At 51.6% G+C, this 20,201-nt stretch overlaps 1 protein-coding gene across 1 annotated transcript in view; it reads right to left on the reverse strand.

Annotated features, from left to right (window-relative positions):
- CAPN5 (calpain 5) overlaps nt 1-9,079 on the reverse strand; it is a 52,076-nt gene extending 42,997 nt beyond the window's left edge. The window contains exon 1 of the mRNA XM_036257846.1: nt 8,945-9,079. The gene's annotated coding sequence lies outside the window, so the exon portion shown is untranslated. The remainder of the gene's footprint in view (nt 1-8,944) is intronic.
- Between the last annotated feature and the right edge of the window lie 11,122 nt (nt 9,080-20,201).

Here is a 20,201-nt window from a genome sequence, read left to right on the forward strand (position 1 = left end):
GGTAGACCCAGAGACGTGGAAGTAGGGTACAGACTGACAACCCTCAGAAGAGGGGGTGGAGGGGGAGGGAAGAGATAAACCACTGAACTTATATGCATGTATGCATAACCAATGGACACGGACAACAGAGCTGGGTATGGGGTGGGGGGATGGGGAGGAGGGTGTCAATGGGGAAAAAAAGGAGAAACATCTGTAACAAAAATAAATTAATAAAATTAGAATAAATAAATAAATAAATAACAAATATTAAGTTCCCAGTGGTATAGGCATTACAGCGAGCATCAGAGGGCAGGGTGCTATGGGCAAGGGCTGTGTGTCAGGGGCGAGTCACCTGACCTCTCTGAGCCTTGGGGTTCTCCTCTAAGAGCTGGGATAATGGAACCAGCACACGGAAGGCCACGAGTAGCCAAGACCATTGGAAGAAGAGCTGGAGAACACACACCTGCAGTTAACAAGACCTACCACAAAGCTCTGGTCATTGACACTGTGAAGTTGGTGCAGGGGTAGGGAACACACCAATGTGAGAGAACAGAAAGTCCAGACAGAGGCCACAAGTAGACGGACACCTGACTTATGACAAAGTTGACACCACAGGGCATTGGGGAAAGGATGGTCTTTTCAATGAAAGGTGCTGGGTCAACTGGCTATCCCTATGGAGAAAGCTTCACCTTGACCCCACCTCCCACTACGCACAAAAACAATTCCACACAGAGTACAAATCCAACTGAAAAGTAAAACAATAAAACTTTTTGAAGAAAAAGAAACAGAGCATGTTCAAATGGCCAATAGATGGAAAGAAAATGTGCTTACTTAACTAATCTCAAGGAAGTAAATACACATTAAAAACACGATGAGAGCCCGGCAGGTGTGGCTCAGTGGTTGAGCGTCAACCCATGCACCAAGAGGTCGCAAGTTCAATTCCTGGTCAGGGCACATGCCCGGGTTGTGTGCCCAATCCCCAGTAGGGAGCGTGCAGGAGGCGGCCAATTGATGTTCTCTCTCATTGATGCTTCTATCTCTCTCTCCCTCTCCCTTCCTCTCTCTCTAAAAGCAATAAAGAAAAAAAAAAAAACATGAGGGAAAAAAAATCAAACACAATGAGACACTACTACATTCCCAACCCAGAATGGCTAAAGTGAAAAACACCACATTTACACACACACACACACACACACACTCCCAAGCAGATATTTTCAGTGTACATCGGTACAACCACTTTACAAAATCATTTGACCATAGCTACTAAAACTAAACAAACACAAACTCTATCATTCAGTGATTCTGCTCCTAAGTACATACTGAACAGAAATGCATCCATGTATTCACCAAAAACATGTACAAGAATTTTATCACAGTAGTATTTGTTATAGCTGAAAATGAGAAACAACCCAAAGTGCAAGAAAAGGAAGGGTAAATACGTTGTTGTAATGGAATATTATACAGTAAGAAAAATGAGCAAACTGCTGCATGAAACTCTGGATGGATCTCACAAGCATAATATTAAACAAGAAAAGTAAAGCTGCAATTCCATTTATACAAAATTGAAAAACGGGCATAACTCAGCTACGGTGGAGAAAAGGCAGGAGAGTAACCACCCTTGGGGGTAGTGACTAAAGGGGAATGAGATGCTTCTGGGGTTCTGGTTACCCTGCTCCTTGATCTGGTGGTGGCTATGGGTGTGGTCACTGAGCTGAGCACCTGTGATTTATGCACTGTTCTTTATGCTTCAATAAAATGTTTGTGTGTTTTTTAAGCCAGTGCAGTGGCCCTGGGCAGAAAAATTGACTGAATCTGGGGACCCTGATTTCACCAGTTCTGGGCCCCTCACAGCTCTAACCCTGTCAGGCTGGACACTATGCACCCAGAGGGAAGAAGCCTCGAGACGGGTCAGAGCACTGGCTAGACCTTGTCACACACAGGCTGTGTTACCTTCTGCAAGTCTCCTCCACCTGTCAGGACACTGTGGCTTTCACACTTGGAGCCAAAAGTCCAAGAGAGGGTCCCGCAAGGTGAAGGGGGTGCCCCCCTGCCCCAACCAGGCACACGCCTACTTCCTAGGTTTCCTCTGCATCTGACAAGGGGGGTGTCAGCCAGCAAGGACCATTCCCGGGAGACATTCTCAGCCCCCACCCCCCCAGAGGAGCTGAGCCGATGCAAAGTGCAGGGAAGGTGGGGGATGCACAGGGTCCTAGCCAGAGGCCCTGGAGCGCCAGGTGCAAGAATCAGGCCTCATCCTGAGGTGAGGAGAGCTAGGGAAGGGCGCTGAGCAGGGGAGGGTTTCGATCCATGGGCTGCCACATGGAGAATGCACTAGAAAAGGACAAGACTAGAGCAGAAAGGCCAGAGGAAGGCTGCAAAACTGACCGGTAGGCTCAGTGTGAATGAATGGTGAGCAGACGGGGTCTAGAGCTGTGTGGGCGGAGGTGAAAGGAGAAGGAAGGCAGGCCTGCTGGGGGTCCCTCCTCTACACCCCAATTCTCCATAGCACGGCCAGTGCCTCATATACAGCACGAGACCAGCAGAGTGGGTATCACCGAGGGACAGCGATGCCCCACACCCATAGCCTGGCAATACCTCCCACTCGCACTGTACCCCACTCCAGGGAACAGGACGAATGGCTGTTCTTATCATTCAGGGGCCATAGTCAATTAACAACGGGCACATCTTCACTGACACCCATTCTGGGCTGGCCCTGAGGTGGCAAGAAAGGGGCCAAGTCCTGAAGGCGGTCCCAGGCGAGAAGGAGCCCAGGGTGACAGACAGACCACGAACTAAACCAGAGACCCGTGGCCAGTGCTGCTGGGAGCCAGGCTCGTGGCCGGCAGGGCTACGCGGCGGGAAGAGTGCTGGTGGCCCTTCAAGATGGAACCTGAGCAGGGAGCGGGCCTGAAGGAGGGCAGACAGGATACAAGACAGGCAGAGGGGCCCTGGCCAGTTTGGCTCAGCGGTTAGAGCTTCGGCCTGCGGTCCAGAGAGACCCGGGTTCGATTCCCGCTAAGGGCACGTACTTCGGTTGCAGTTTGTCCCCGGCCCTGGTTGGGCTCGTGCGGGAGGCAGCCACTCCAAACCCCACACACACCCCAACCCACCCCCGCCTTTAACAAACAGCAGCCAGAAAGCCAGGGCTCAGAGCTCTGCAAAGGGGAAGCTGGCAGGACCATGGGGACCGGAGGGGATGGAGGGGCAAGACAAAGGTCAGATGCTGGACAAGGGGCTGAAGCAGTGAGGAGTCGGAAGGCCGGCGCGGGGGTGGGGGCCTGGAAAGGGCAGAGCCTCAGTGTGCTGTGACTTCCTGGCTGTTTAGATGTTTTTGTTTTCGTCGGTGTATTCATCCCCTTTTATCCCAGCCTCCTCTTGCCCACAAGCCACCATTTCCATAACATGCTTAATGCATATTTCTGTTCTAGGGTGGGTGCTTTTGGTCTCCCAGGGCCCCATCCCCCCAGGACTGTGTACCGAGGAAGGGGTGGCAGGGTGGGGGAGCAGAATGTGGAGGAGAGCTGGGCTGGGCCACCGGTTCCGGGTTCTGGGCTCCAGGCTCCGCCAGCAGAGCCAGGGACCGGCCTGGTGAGTCAGCCCGGCCACGCCGAGCAGGCTGGCACCAGGGCTGGGAAATCCTGTCTTTCTTCTACACTCCCCTCCCCTTATCGCTCTGTGTGTGTCCAAGCCAGACTCCACCCAGCTGCAGTCATCTTTCTCGCACACACACCCGACAAATAGCTCCCCTGCTAGGAGACACAGAGCCTGGAGGGCAGGGCCAGGGGTTCGAGGTACAGGGTCTCTCACTGGTCCTGGGGACAGTGGTCCTGAGGCATTGATGTCCCCCTGGCAGTGTTTGGAGGGAAAATCCAGCCTCCAGGTCAGCTTACTGTGTGACGGGCTGAGTCCCAGGCCTCTGCCCCATAGCTGTTCTTCATTGGGATTTGGGCCCCACGCCAGAGTGTTGGGGGAGGGTTGGGGAAGGGGGGGCGCACCTGGGAGACACACCTCCAGAAGCACACTCCGGGGTTCCAGCAAGGGCTCCAGCGAAGGCAGGAAAAAGCGGGGAACTTGGCTGTGCTCCTGCAGGCTGGGCTTCCCCGGGCGGGGGCGGCTAAGGCTCAGGCCCAAGCGGGGCAAGCAGCCCGGCTGGTGTGGGCACTGAAAGTCCCCTGACACAGAACCCCAGGCGGGCTCTCAGCCTAGCACCGTCCTGCAGAGAAGGAGCCGAGGGAGGGGCAGGTGCAGCTGAGGGCCTCCAGCAGGGGCTGTTCTCTGTCCTATGGGCCGTGCGGGAGGATGGAGCTTCAGGTCACAGGTGTTGCTACTCCCCACAGGGAAAACAACCTGACAAATGAAACTTGATGGGGTCGCTGAAGCCATCTCTGCTCCATTGCGCTGTGTGATCCCAGGCAACCTCCTACCCTCTCTGGCATGTAGGGTCTCACCATCTAGTAGTGGAGAAAGGGACACTTCTTGCTCTTTTCCAGTCTGCAAGGTTTGTCACCAGACAGCCTCTTGTCCTGCTTCCCGCATGGGCAGTCTCCTCCCTGGCACCACCTGCCTCTAAGTCTGAAGGCTGGAAACCTAGTGAAAGGGCGTCCATTTCTCAGACTGGAAAACTGAGGCTTAATTCCTAGGCCAAGGCCCTGCACAACCTCAGAAAGGAGCTGTACTGTTCTCACCTCACAGATGAGGCAGAGGCTCAGAGAGAAAAAAGGCACGTTGAGGGCACAGTCAGGAACCTATCACATGTCAAATCTCTGCTCTGCCTGGCCCCCCACTCGAGCAAAGACAGTGATGCATTCACTAGCCCCTGGAAGTCCTGCTCCATCCCCCGTGTCTCTCTAGGCCCAGACAAGGGGGCGGCGAGGAGTCAGACAGGGCTCTGGCCTGGAGGTCAGCCTGGTAGAAGAGAGAGAGCCATCTCAATACCAGGTTGAGTGATCTACTCTCAGGGGGGAGTGATCATTCAGGTGGGTCCAGAGAGGCTGCATGGAGGAGGTGGCATGTAAGCGGAATCTCAAAGGATGGAGTGCAGTTTCAGGAGATGAAAGTGGAAGGTTTGGAGGACAGAACATTCTCGGAGCAAGAAACCATCTCAGCAAGGCTGAGGGCAGGGTGCAGGGGGAGAGAAGGAAGAAGGGGTAGCACAGAAGCACTGCGACAGCCGGTTATGGACTCCGAGAGCTGGGCTAAGGACTTGGGAATGCGCGGGAGCAGGAGCTGGGCTCCAGGACGGCTCACAAGAAGGTGGGATAAAGGGGAGGTCAGGACGCAGGCAGAGACCAGGCTGTAAAAATGGCCCCTGAGAGAGAAGGGGGCTCCATACGGCATGACTTGGTTGTGGGGATATAATGGAGACCCCACTGGGGCGGGGTCTGCTGCATGCAGGCCAGGGACTCTTTGCAAACTGGGCTAGGAGGTCTTCCTCGGAGGATCCAGGAGGCTTGCCACCTGCTAGGATGGCAACCACCTCTCCGAGCAAGCGGTGTGTCGGCAAAACCTCCAGGCTCTGGGCACAGCTCGGCACCATGCCTTCTTCCTGCCCGTGGTGGCCTTAATGCCAATGCCTCCTCCTCCCTGCGCCCAGGCAGAATCAGCAGCTCTCTGCCTTTTGTCCCCCAGGCCTCAAGATCCTGTGGCCATCATTGGGCATACCCTGACACCCGACAGTGATGGTCACCTGGGTACCTATGGTGGCATTTGTCTGCTCTGGCCACCAGCAGCTCTTCCCTCAACTGTCCACATGCCCCGCAATGTGTGGCAGAAAACCACAGGCCACACCCACAGGCCACCACAGCCTCCACCACCGGCACCCTCGCACCCTTTGCCCCAGGAAAGCTAACCCTAGAAACACATCCCTGAACAATTAGAACGCGAAGCAATGACTCAGGTCACTGCAGGAAACAAATGCTCTCGTTCCACAACTTCCGGGGTCCAAGCCTGAGTAGAACCCTAAAGGGACTTGGCCCATTTTGCCTTTAGTGAGCAGGGAGAGGCCAGGCCTGAGGCCAAAGGGAAGTTGCAGCTCAGCCTGAACTGAAGCAAGGCAGGCCCAGGGCGGCACATCAGGCCAGAGAGGAGGACAAGCTGGGGGGGGGGGGGTGTCAAGGAGAGCCAGGAGGGACCACTGCCAGCAAGGCACGTTTGAGCAGGAAGGGCTAGGCATAAAGAACAGAAGAGGTCCCTGGAGGGGCCTGCAGGGAGGGGGAGAGAGAGGGGTCTCAAAGGCACTCACAACACTTGAGGAAATGAGGGCAGAAAAAGGCAGGGGCCAGGTGAGTAGAAGAACTAAAGACAGACAGACAGACTTCCACATCTGCCCAGGCCCCAGACAGCTGGGAGGTGTGCAGACGGGCCCTCTGCAGCTGGGGGAGCCCAAGGTCTGCTGATGAGCTTTTTGTTCTGACATTTAGGGGTTAGAAGCCTTTTAGGGTGCAGAGATTTGGTCAGGAAGATAGAGAGACCACCTACTCTAGGGGTCTGAGAGGGTCACACCCACTGACACCAAGAGAGGCTTCCACTTCAGTGAGAGACCCCAGTTCCTTTTACCCTTTTTCTTCCAAAGTTGGCCCCTCCTGCTCTGGCCAGCTTGGCTCAGCAGTTAGAGCACTGACCTGCGGACCAAGGAGTCCCAGGTTCGATTCCGGCCAAGGGCATGTACTTCGGTTGTGGTTAGTCCCCAGCCCCAGTTGGGGTCATGGGGGTGGCAGCCAATTGATGTGAGACACATTGATGTTTCTCTCTCTCTCTCTCTCTCTCTCTCTCTCCCCCCCCCTCCCTCCCTCTGATGAGGATTAAAAAAACAACACAGAGTTGGCCCCTCCTTTCTTTGGGTTTCCCCCCCCCCAAAGAAGAAGAGACTGAGTGATGCTGATTGTTAATAACTATTAATTATACTAGCTACCAAACACCGCGTACGAGTAAAGCACTTTAGTAACACTTTTTAACTGAATCATCATTCCCCGAATCCCTGCGACTAGGCAGCATTCATCCCCATTTCACATATGAAGAAACTGAGACGCACAGGGGAGTTCCCTGCCTCAAGGTCATGCACAGAGCCAGTTTCAGCAAGGAAGAAACTTAGACACAGGTAGGAGGGGTCATGCAGAGAGGCTCCCCTGTGCCCACTGGGGGTCCAGGAGGGCCTCCATGCAGGGCTGTCCTGAAAGCCCTGGGGGAAGCAGAGGCAGCAGCAGCCAGACAGCATTAGCCTGGGAGCAGTGTCCTGGATGTCACCCCCAAAAGTCCTCAAGCTTCTCACCACCAGTGTCCAATGCCTACCTTGTCAATGTCTCCCAAACCTGCTCCATTCCAGTAGTGGCCCCATCTCAGACAGGGCTCCCCATCCCACCCTTCCCCAGGCTGGGGCCATGGGCAGCCCCTTAGTAACCCCCATTCACCCCTACCCCTGTTCTGGGAACCCCTATCAGATCCCACCAGTGGGGAAGTGAGGAAGTAGGGAACTAAGGAGCTCTGGCCTCTGCCTCCCTGCCCTCCATAGCGACTCACCCACTACAGCAGCCAAGGATGACCTTTCTCAGACACACAGCTGACTATTTATGCCCCTCCCCACAGATTTAGCATGCAGTTTTACACCTCCAGGCTTTTACCTATCTGCTCCCTGGACCTGCAGCGCCCTGCTCTCTTTTCTGCTTGGTGAACTTTTCATCCCTGGAGACCCAGCACTCATGTCCAGTATCTGAAGTGAAATCCCCCTCAGTATGTGCGCTCCCACCTTGGCTCCCAGCAAGGGATGTAACCCCGGGCAACAGCTTATCTATTAACCCATCTACAGCCTCACCAGTCAGTAGGGCTGCTCCTCAGGGCATAACCCCACCTGAGGCACCTTTGTCCTAGCAGCAGCTCTGGCCAGGCCTGAAGAGCAGCAGCTGGGTCCACCCTACCCCACCCAGTCCCGCAGCCAGGCCTCCCACCACCACCCCAGGACTTTGGGGACTGGAGCAAGAACCAGGCCCAAAGACCCTGAGTGGTGTTAATCTTTGCAGCTGAACACAGTGGTTCTCCCAGGAGGCCTCACACTCAAAACTAGGCTGATCCCCGTCCTCAAATCCCTCTTCCAGGAAGGCTGCTCAGATTTCTCCATCCCTAGTATCCTAGGAGTACTTGCCCCTGGCACTTCTCTCTCCATGGCAGGTGCAGGGAGAAGATTCTGGCTTGACACCCAGGCGACCCAGGTTCAAATTCTGGCTCAGCACCTCTGAGCACCCCCTCACCCCTCTGTGCTCTCTCTCCTCATTCCTATGGGGTGGGGAGGTGGGGTAGGAATCCCACCACAGTAAAGGAAGCCTGGAGAGCACTTGGCACCTGCTGATGATCTCTCCTACTTCACCTCTGGACGCCAGGTGGGTCTCCCCAGACCCTCAACTCTGAAGGGCCAAGCCAGGTTCAGAGAAGCCTAGATCCACTCCCTCCCAGATCTCCCTGCCCCCTCCTCCGCCCCTCACACCACAGCAAGCCCAGCAGCCCAGGAAAAAGGCCCAGTTCAAAAAAGGGAGGGTCAAGCCTTTCTCAAGCCTCCCGGGATAGAGGGAGGGAGAGCACCCAGGAGGGGTTGTGGAATTGATGGGTGGAGGGTTGGAAAGGGGGCAGGAAAGGGAAATTGTGAGAAACAGATGGTTCAACCCCAGAGTGTCTGAACTAGGAAAGTTGTTCCAGGACTCCAGGAGGTGGCGGTTGGGGGGGGAGGGGGCTCACTGCGGGGTGGAAGGTTGGGTGGGGACACACCCTGGGGGACCCCCGTGGATCCTCCCGCTCCCACCTCCTGGGGCTGAAAGGCAGCGCTCACCCCCGTCCTCCCCGGCGTGCGGGAGGTGCACCCTCCCCACACACACCGATGGGTGCTCACAGGGCACGCACGGCCGGCGCTGCACCCGCACACACACCCGAAACACGCGAACGGCGCGCTCGCACACGCCTCCCTCTGCGCAGCGCCTCCTACCTGCCGCGCCGCCACCGGTCGAGCGTCCCGGATGCAGGCACGGCGGGCGCTGGAGCGGAGCCCGCCGGGCCCGGGGCAACAGTCTCCGGCCCGGCCGGGTTCAGCTGAAGCTGGCCGGCCTAAGGCAGGGGCTCGGGCCGGGACTCCCAGCCAGCTGCCCACCCCGCCCGCCCGGCCTCCGCCCATTTGGGGACAGAGGCGTGGTCTCCAGTGGGGCGGGAGGACTGGGACTGCTGCGCATGCGAACTGGCGCCACGCTGTGGGGCGAACCCGCAGGAAGGTGGCTGCAGGGTTCCTGCTGGGGGACACAAAGGGGTTTGGGGTGGGGGACCTGCGGCTCAGCCCAACCCCTCCGGGCTCGATCAGGCCTCGGTTCTCCGGTCCTCCCGTCCAGCCTCGCTCTGTGCACTGTGCAGTGTCTTCGGGAGCTCCCCGGGGCGGAGCCCGGTCGGCAGGTGCCCGAGGAGGCCGTGCAAGCTGGGCAGAAGGCGTGCAGGCCGCCGAGCTCGGGCACGCACCTGGTACAGCGCGCTCGGCAGGGACCACGGCAGGGACCAGGGCAGGGGGCTGAGGCAGACTGGGAGAGGCGAGGGCCCACCTCTTCCCCATCTCCATGTCCATATCCATCCCCAAGGCTGGGGTGGAGGGGGGATTACCCAGACCCCTGGAGTCGCCAGGAGGAACCTTGTCTGCGGGGAAAACTGGCTCCGGGCCCGCAAGGAGTGTTTATGGTGATGTGATAGGACCGCAGTAGGAGGCGCCTGTTTCAGGAATAAGGCTGAGGTTTCGGAATGACCAGTCTGGCAGCCACACAGTGAGGGCCCAGGGCTTCCTCCTCACTGCTCTGGACCGCAGGGCAGACACGCTGTGATCTGCTCATCTGAGGGCTGTATCAGCCCGCTTCGTAGATGGAGAAACTCAGGCCCATTCACCTCCCCTTCCAGTGCCCCCAAGCTCAGTTCATGATTTCATCCACCTCTCAGTCACTCAGACTAACCGGGCCTCTTCCACCACCTCAGCCTCCATCCCAGACCTCCCAGATGTTTCTCCTCTGGGTGTAGCTCCAGCCTCCTCAGGGGCCTCTTATTCAGCCAGGGAAGACTCAAATATGCAGCCATGACCCACCGCCCTCAGGACGGCGTTCCAAGTCTGTGCACCGGTCTCCATCCTATTCCATGGCCTGTGCCCTGGGCTCAGCCTCGGCGCCCTCAGTGCTGCTCTCAAGCCTCTTCTCCTCCGCTCCTCGGCTCCCCCACCCTCAGACCTTGTTGATGCTGATCTGCCCCTGTTCTTTCCCTCTCCACACCATGTCCTGATATGAGGCCTCAGCTCTCCCGCCATGTCTCCACCTTGCGCCCCACCACACCTTCTTCATCATTCCCACCTGGCTGTGTCTCTTCCAGGGCTCTGAACTCATGCTGCCTCTCGCAGTTAGTGGCAATCCCCTGGAGGGCCAGGCGGAAGCTCACTGGGGAAGACAGTGCTGGGAGAAGCCAGGCAGCTCTGGGATCCAGTGCTCACTCTGCTAGTTATTGGCTGTGTAATCCTGGCAAGTCCTCTGTCCTTTCCAAGCCTCGTTTGCCTGTCTGTAAAATGGGTTTCTAGCAGAAGTGTGTGATGATCAGGTACAGGCAAGGCCCTATCATGTAGGGTGTGGGGCAGCATTACTTCTGAACTGGGCCACTCCTATGTGTTCCAAGTGGAGTTGGAGTCGTGTCTGGGAAAATACGTGTGCCACAGCCTGCAAAACGATGGAGTATGGAGAATGCTCAGGTCCCCCTTTGCATTTCAGTGTTGGAGCCTCAGGAGGTGTGCTGTGTGATGGTTGCAAGCATGGACTCTGGACTCATTGCCTGGGCTCATATTAGCTGTGTGACCCTTGGGCAAGTGACCCAACCTCTCTGTGCCCCAGTCACCTCACCTGTAAAATCAGTATTACAGCACCACACCGTGGGGTGGTTGTGGGGATTAAACGGACCAATCATGTAAAGCCCTAGAGTGCTCCTTGGTTCTGATTAAGTGCTCAGTGTGGCTTAGCCGATATTATTTTCCTCTAGCCAAACCCCCTCATTTTGTGAAGACACTGGGTCCTCAGTAGCAGAGACATGTACGTATGGCTAGTTAGATGCCCAGACATCCCAGAATGCTAGAACTGGAAGGTTCCAACCTGGAGCCCATCCCTGGCAGGTGAGGAAAGAGACCTAGAGAGAGACAGTAACCTGTCTAGGGCACCCAGCCTGGTGGGGTGAGGGAGGCATTGGTCCTGCTCTTGCTTTGGGGGTGTGTGGGAGGTTTCCAGACCAGTCAGGAAGAAGCTGCCCTCCTGACAATGTGAGGCAGGGGTGGGGCTCCAGTGAAGCTCTGGCCCCAGGACCCTGCTGGATGTTTTCATAAATCAAGTCAGGTAATGGTGCCATCACGTGAGGTGCTTTTCCCAGCCTCTGCAGGAGCCCCACTGGTCCATTTGTAGATAACAGAACTGAGCTCAGGGATCCATACCTGCCCTGTGCCCTTCCCCTCCCTCCTCCTCCTCTTCTCTCCCCCAGGGAAAAGACGCCAATGTGCTCCTTGACTGGCTGTCTCACCTCTGCTTGCATTCCTCTGTAACCAGGAGCTCATCCCCTCACAGGGCAGCCCTTTCCACTCCACCTGGGAGAGACTTTGGTTGCCCAGAGCTGATCTACCTCTCTCTTCCTGGTTCTGCAGGAAATAGACTCTTCCCTGCTCCAGGCCAGGAAACCCCATCTCCATGGCTACTCTAATAGCTGGGTTTCCCATGGGAAACTCTTATAATAATAATAATTTCTTTAAAAACCCCAGCAAGCCCTGGCCGGTTTGGCCCAGCGGTTAGAGCATCAGCCCGCGGACTGGAGAGTCCTGGGTTCGGTTCCCACTAAGGGCACGTACCTGGGTTGCAATTTGTCCACGCCCCGGTTGGGGTCGTTTGGGTGGCAACCACACTCTCTCTTCCTCCTTCTCTCCCTCCTGCTCTATCTGAAGATACATGCAAAAATGTCCTAGGGTGAGGATTAAGAAAACAATAAAATAAATAAATAAAGTAAAAACCCCAGCAGATCGAATTGCCTATCTCTTGTTTGAGAATTCTGAAGGAAGCCCCTCGGCAAGAGAGTGGCTCAAGGTGAAGGCCCCTACGACCTGGTGTCTTGGGGTGGAAGATTCAAACGACCGTGTTACCCAGTTACCTAGAGGAGTCAGTCAGACACACAGAACTTTCAGGTTAGGAGTGGTCGCTAATGGTGTTCTTCTGAGAGTTCAGAAATGAGAAGATCACATTGGACTCCAGAGCTTTCTGGCTTTTACTTGTCTATAAGTGTAGCTATCTCTCTCTCTCTCTCTTTTTTTTTTTTTTTTGGTTATTTTTTTTAAAATGGATTTGTGTGTGTGTGTGTGAGAGGGAGGGAGAGAGAGAGAGAGAGAGAGAGAGAGAGAGAGATATTTGCTGTTCCACCTATCCATGCACTCATTTGTTGATTCTAACATGTGCCCTGACTGGATCCGGATGATGCTCTAACCAACAAACTACCCAGCCAGGCGCTATCTCTTTGTTTTCATTTGTTTTTTTATTGTGATCATTAATAATTTAGAGGACCTCCTTGTGTGGTGTTAAATTTTGGAGTTTGCTCTTCTGAACTTGGATGTTGCCTCCTTCTCCCAGTCTTCTGCTGGGTTTTGGTCCTTACATTCTGGATTTTGATCCTTTGTTGGCTTTAGACCATGTAAATGTCTCTCCCACTGTCAGCCTCCATCACTCTTGTACCTCGCTGAATAGAATTCTTTAAGCTTGTTATATTCAAATTCAAGCTTTAAAAAATCTTATTATTTATGAATTTGAAGTTTGTTTGAAAAGTCCTTCCCTACCCCTAGTCACAAAGACATTCCCCTGTATTCTGTTATTTTTATAGTCGTACATTTCTTTCTTTCTTTTTTAAAACTTAGTGGTTTGTTTGTTTGTTTATTTGTTTGTTTGTTTATTATGGTACGTGCCCCTAGCAGGAACTAAACCCAGGACTCTGATCCGCGGGCCCACACTCCAACCGCTGAGCCAAACCGGCCAGGGCAGAGAGTTCGTTCTTAAATGCAGCATTCGGTAAAGGCCCGCTGACTGAGCCATGGACTGAGCAGCGGCAGCCACAGAGCTACATGCATCCTGACACGCTGCTGTGTCACCATGCTGTGTGGTTACATACAGTAAGGCAGATGTCACCTCTAGCTCTTAATTTTTAGAATGACTTAGCTATTTGTTTACATTTTAGAATGAGCTTATTGGGTTTCTAAAAAAAAAATTCCAAATGGAATTTTGGTTAGGGCCACACTGACTTTAAAGACTAATCTGGGAAGAGTTGACATCTTTATAAAGTATGTAGTTCCATACAAGAACATGAACTATCTTTCTATTCAGATCATTGTCTGTGTTCTTTCTTAGAGTTTCATTCTTCCCCCGGGGAGGCCTTGAGCATTCACTTAATTTCTAGATACTTTACCATTTTTGTTGCTATTATAAGTGGTATCTCCTCCCAAATTTTTATTTTTTTAAATGTCAAACCAACAGAAGGGTGGAAAGAATGATAGCCACCCTTATGCCTTTTACTTAATGTCATCAATTTTTAATATTGGTGAATTCTCTCATGGACATTCACACATACACACTTTTTTTCTGAACCACTGGAAAGTAAGTCCCAGCCATTGTACAAAAATGGTCTACAGCCCTGGCCGGTTTGGCCCAGCGGTTGGAGCGTCGGCCTGCCAACCATAGAGACCCGGGTTTGGTGCCTGCTAGGGACACATACCAAAAAACAAACAAACAAAAACAGTCCACCTTTTATGAAAAGGACATTTTCGGGTCGGTTGTGCCTGGCGCAGAGAAACGTTATTGGCTTTCGTATGTTGATTTTGATTCTGGCAACCTTGTTGTTAGGGGCTGCCAACATTTCTTAAAAAAACACAGCCACAGTTAGAATCACTGTTTCTGTCATGATCCTCTATCATTACTATGTGTGATTCACTCAATATTTCTATTTGTTCTCTTTAATTTTGTTTTTGCTTTATTTTTATTGTCGACACTATTACAGATGTCTTCAATTTCCCCCTCTTTACATTTTTTAAAGTGTGTGTTTCAGACTCTGAATTGATTTCAAGACCCACTTCTGAGACTCAATTCATGTTCGAAAAATGGCTGCTCCAGACTAGATTGGGGACCCCTCCTGAGTGGCCAGCAGGATGGGCTGTGATTAGACTGCAGTGCCGTTCCTGGCACAGTGAATGTCGCCCTACTGGACTGAACTCAGTGGTCCGGGGGCAGACAGACACTCACAGCCTCCTTCCCAAGTCTGGATGCTGAGCTGGCTTCAGGCCTGGCCTCTTCACTCTGCCATAGACCTGCTGTGTGATGCTGGGCTGGCCACTGTTCCTCTCTGGGCCCACTTTCCCATTCACTGGGGGTGGGGGCAGGGAGAGCGCCTTGCAGGGTGCCTCCATAGTCATTATTTACTCTTTTCTTCTGGGTTTGAGGGATTGGGTAGGTAAGGCATTGAGGCCTTTCTCTTCTGGGGCCTTACTTTTAGCTTCATCCTCACCTCCTGCCTCAAAGGGCTACTGCCTCCTGCTCTCAAGAGTCACTGAGATGGGCAGGCTGAAGGCATGAATAATGGCATGGGTGTGTGTGTGTGTCTGTGTGTGTGTGTGTGTGTGTGTGTGTGTTTGGCTACAGTCACATTGATGTCTGCCTCCTCTCTGGAGCCCCAAAACCGGACCTCTGGCTTTGTTCAGCTGTAGCCTTTGGACTCCAGATATGGTGGATATCAGACATGGTGGCTAGGGCAGGGGTCAGCTTCCCCTGGGAATGGCTGGCCAGAGGCCTGGGCCCAAAAGACCTGTGTGACCTTGGGCAGGTCACTCACCTACCTGAGCCTCAGTCTCCACATTTGGCTAATGCTTATGTCATGATCGTAATCCCTGTTCCCTGGATGGGGTGAGGGTCCAAGGAAGCCAGGGGCTTAGAGGTGCCTTATTAACATGATATCCCTCTACACTAATTTAGATATTTAAAATAATATCTTTAAATACTTTTTTATTATTTTCTCACATAGCTTTTATTTTTTTAATATTTTTTTTTCTTTGTTGAATTTAGAGAGAGAGGAAAAGAGAAGGAGAGAGAGCTAGAAACATCAATGAGAGAGAACACTGATTGGCCGCTTCCTGCATGCCCCCACTGGGGACTAGGCCCACAGCCTGGGCATGTGCCCTGAGAGGGAATCGAACCTCTTGGTGCATGGGTTGACGCTCAACCAGTGAGCCATGCCAGCTGGGCTCTTGCGTATCTTTTAGATTCAGTCATAGGTACCTTTTAATTGTTTTATTTTTATTTTTGTTAATCCTTACCCAAGGATTATTTTCCTGTTGATTTTTAAATAGAGTAGAAGCAGAGAGGAAGAGAGAGAGATTGGTTGCCTCCCGAACGACCCCAATGGGGACCAGGGATCAAACCTGCAACCCACAACCCACATACGTGCCCTTGACCGGGAATTGAACCCAGGACTCTTCAGTCTGCAGGCCAATGCTCTGAATGCTGAGCTAAACCAGCCAGAGTGTAAATGCTAATTTTTAAAAATGACTTTTCCGGACTTCCGGTCAAGATGGCGGCATAGGTAAACGCGGTATCGCGTCCTCCCACAACCACATCAAAGTTACAACTAAACTACAGAACAACCATCATTCAAAGCCGCCTGAAATTGAGCTGAATGGAAGTCCTACAACTACGGAATTAAAGCAGCAGCCACATCCAGACTGGTAGGAGGGCGGAGGGGCTGGTCCCACACCCACGTGTGGCGGATAGAAATCAGGAGGACACCTCGGCTGGGAAGGTCCTCTCTGAGGACTGAGGGGTCCCTGTCCCACATCAGATACCCCACTCAGGGTTCCAGTGCCAGGAAGAGAATCCCCATAACTTCTGGCTGGAAAAACCAGCAGGAACTGAGGCTCAGGGAGGCTGACGCGGCTGGAGCCCCAGGCAGCTCCTCTTAAAGGGCCCGCACACAGACTTAGCAGACTCACTCCCTCTAAGCTTGGAGGGGAGGCAGCTCAAGGGGCACCAAAGACAGGGAGGAACTGAGCTGTTTGGCATTGGAGCAAGGGCTGGAGAGGGGGCTTTCTCCAGGACAGGCGTGCTGTCAGAGGCCTTTGTTCCTTTGGTGAGCCTTCCCTGGGGGGGGGGGGGGGGGCAGACAGTGGCCATATCTGGGACTCCAGCAACCTGGCTCACACTGGTAGCTCCACCCTGGTGATCCCCTGAGGCCCTGCCCCACCCAATTTCCAGGCCCACCCAAGCTGTTGCCACTTGCTTAACCATAAGATTGGCCTATCTTGGATCCTGCTTCAGGTTTTCCTAAATTCTTTCAAACAAGCAGCATCTGGTGTCAGCTAGCCCCATACCTCTCATTAAGTGATGCACAGAAACAAACACAGGGAGGCAGCCAAAATGAGGAGACAAAGACACAGGTCCCAAATGAAAGAACAGAACAAAACCCCAAGAAAAGAACTAAGTGGAATGGAGATAAGCAACCTAACAGATGCTGAGTTCAAAATACTGCTTATAAGGATGCTCAATGAACTTAGTGAGGGCCTCAAGAGCATCAAAAAGGACCAGTCAGAAATGATAGATGCACAGTTAGAAACAAAGGAGGCTTTAACTGAAATAAAGAATAATTTACAAAGATTCAATAGCAGAGTACGTAAATCCAAGAAGCAAACCATTGATTTGTAATATAAGGAAGCAAAAAACACCCAATCAGAACAGCAAAAAGAAAAAGGAATCCAAAAAAATGAGGATAGTGTAAGGAGCCTCTGGGACAACTTCAAGCGTGCCAACATTCGCATCTTGGGGGTGCCAGAGAAGAGAGAGAACAAGAAATTGAAAACCTGTTTGAAACAATAATGGCAGAAAACTTTCCTAACTTGGTGAAGGAAACAGACATACAAGTCCAAGAAGCACAGAGAGTCCCAAATAAGATGAACCCCAAGAGGCCCACACCAAGACACATCATCATCAAAATGCAAAAGGTTCAAGACAAAGAGAAAATCTTAAAAACAGCAAGAGAAAGGCAGTTAGTTACCTACAAGGGAGTTCCCATAAGGCTGTCAGCTGATTTCTCAAAAGAAACTTTGCAGGCCAGAAGAGAGTGGCAAGAAATATTCAGAGTGATGGAAAGCAAGAACCTACAACCAAGATTACTCTGTCCTGCAAAGCTGTCATTTAGAATCGATGGACACATAAAGAGTTTCCCAGACAAGAAAAAGTTAAAGGAGTTCATCACCACCAAACCGTTATTATATGAAATGATGAAGGGTCTTTTTGAAGAAAAAGATAAAATATATGAACAAACAAAATGGCAATGAATACATATCTATCGACAATGAATCTACAAACAAAATGAACAGGCAGAACAGAAACATTCTCATAGATACAGAGAACATTTTGTTGGTTGCCAGATGGGAGGGGGGTTGGGGGAATGGGGGAAAATGGTGAAGGGATTAAGAAGTACAAATTCATTGCTAGACTGACAAACCTCAAAGGGAAAGGGGTTGGGGGGTGGGAAGAAATAAACCAAAGAACTTATATGCATAACTAATGGACACAGACAATAGTGTGGGAAAAGATGGGAGGGATGTGGGACAGGGGAGGAAGGAGTCAATGGGGGAAAAATGAGGAACATCTGTAATACATACAACAATAAAGATTTAAAATAAAAAAATAAATAAAAATGACTTTTCCTAACTTCTTGTTAGTACTATATAGAAATTAAATTGAAGTTTGAACATTGATTTTATACCTGGAAAACTTGATACAATCTTTAAAATTAACTTAATCAATTATATGTAGGATGTGTGTGTGTGTGTGTGTGTGTGTGTGTGTGTGTGTGTGTGTTTGGTGGGTTTTCTGTGTAGACTAATGGTTTTCAGTGAGGTGTGCTGTCCCCTTGTGGGAGATTTAGAAATTCACAAGAGGGTTTGTTGTGCTCAAGAATTACACATCAAATTACAGATTATTTTATTTTAAAGTATTTTTCTGTTATTAATATTTTATATTATAATTAAGTAATTCTATTTATTTTTGAAAATATAGGTGAGGACATTATAGTCTCTAAGAATTAATTTGTTAGAGAATAAGAAAATTGGATCTGTAAGTTTTCTTTCTTTTTTCAAGTCATATTTTTGAATTTTTATCTTGCTTTACTGTGCGCTCAAGGCTTGGACAATGTTGAACAGAAGCGGTGAATATCTAGTCTTGTTTCAAATCTTAAAGGAAATTCTTTCAAATGCTTTCACCTTTTACTAAGATTTTCTTTAAAATCACGAATGGAGCCCTGGCTGGTTTGGCTCAGCGTTTAGAACATCGGCCTGCGGTCCGGAGAGACCCGGGTTCGGTTCCCGCTGAGGGCACGCACCTCGGTTGCAGTTTGTTCCCGGCCCTGGTTGGGTCGTGTGGGTGGCAGCCACTCGATGTGTCCCTTTTACATCGTTGTTTCTCTCTCTCTCTCCCTCCCACTCTCTCTGAGCAAAATATCGAAAAATGTCCACGGGTGAGGATCAATCAATCAATAAATAAATAAAATCACGAATGGATGTTGAATTTTATTTTTAAATTTTCTCCCGCATCTGAGATACTCAAATTTCTATTCATGTAATGTACCACAGTGACAGATCTTCATATATTCTGATTGCTTTTCTAATGCTAAACCGACATGGAATTTCTGGGATGAACACATCAAGATGCTGATGCGTTATTGTTCTTTTTACATATTGCCACATTCCATCTTCCGTCTGCTAGCATTTCGTGTGGGATTTTGCATCAGTGAGGTTGGCCCATCATTTTCCTTGCTCAAGAGGTCCTGGTAAATTACGCTGGCCAGGGAAAGGGATTTGAAAGCGCAGCCTCTGGGAGCCCAGATTTACACTGACCGGGGGACCGGATTCTCGCCTCCGCGCGAAAACTGTAATGGGTGCGCCCCCTGGCGGCTTCAGGGCGTAACAGTCCCAAGAGCAGGACCGGTGAGCGGGGCCAGGGCAGGGCTGGGGGAACCAGCTAACACCAGGTGATGCCAGGGCTGCGCTGGCCTTGCGCCTTCTTTGGGCCTGGTAGGGCGAGCAGCCCAGCTTCAGAGACGGGGTAACCAGGCCCCCCAGTGATACAGCAGGCCTATAACCGCGTCGTTCTGACCCTTCTGAGCTGTGAAGTTCTTGAATCATAATCTCTCTATCTATAAAGTAGGGGTGGATAATCCACCTGCCTATCCAGTGGGAAGAAGTTGTCAAAGCACAAAACTCAGACTTTTCGGATGATATGGAGGTGTCCTTTCCTGGCCTCGGCATTCTGTTTTCTTTTAATCCTCACCTGAGGATATGTTTTTTATTGATTTTGGGGGAGAGAGAAAGAAACATTGATGTGAGAAACATCCATTGGTCGCCTCCCATATGCACCCCAACCGGGATCGAACCCACAACCTAGGTATGTACCCGGACTGAACCTGCACCTTTTGGCGTACTGGAGGACACTCCAGGTGCTGAGCCATCCAGCCAGGGCTTGTTTCCTTGTCTATTGCAAGCACTTGAGAAATGGCAGCTAAGGAAAAGGAAATTCAAGGCTGATTCTCAGTTGTCCAGAATGAGAGTCCCCATCAGGGAGGTCTGTGTGAAGGAAGCACATTTATTCACTCATTGATTTCTGTCATTATATTATTGTTCATTTGTTCAACAAATATTCATTGGACAGTGTGGTAGGCAGAATAATCTGAAAGATATCCACTCCACAGTCCCGGGACTATGAACATGTTAGGTTACAGGGTAAAGGGGAATTACGGTTATAGATGAATAACGGTTGCTGATGAGCTGACCTTAAGAAGGAAGATAATTTGGGATTATCTTGGTGGGATCACAAGGTGTGACTCTATTCAGTGAATGTGTTCCTGGGAGCTGCTCCGCGGGGGTGGTGGGTCTCTCTCTCCTTGTGCTTTTTCATCCTGGACTTCGTCATGGCCTGGTGGTCCCAGAGTCCAAGCTGGTGGAGGTGAGGCTGCAAGACCCCTTGGGTCCTGGGCTTCAGAACTTGTATCATGTCACTTCTACCACATTCTGTTGGTCAAGGCAAGTCATAAGACCAACCCAAATGCAACAGGTGAGGAGGAGCTCCGAAAGCTTGAGGCCACTGGTGACCCACCACGTGGGTGTGGAGGAGGTAGGTTGT

This window comes from Molossus molossus, unplaced genomic scaffold (assembly GCF_014108415.1).
Source record: "Molossus molossus isolate mMolMol1 unplaced genomic scaffold, mMolMol1.p scaffold_m16_p_13, whole genome shotgun sequence".
Lineage (NCBI taxonomy): Eukaryota > Metazoa > Chordata > Mammalia > Chiroptera > Molossidae > Molossus > Molossus molossus.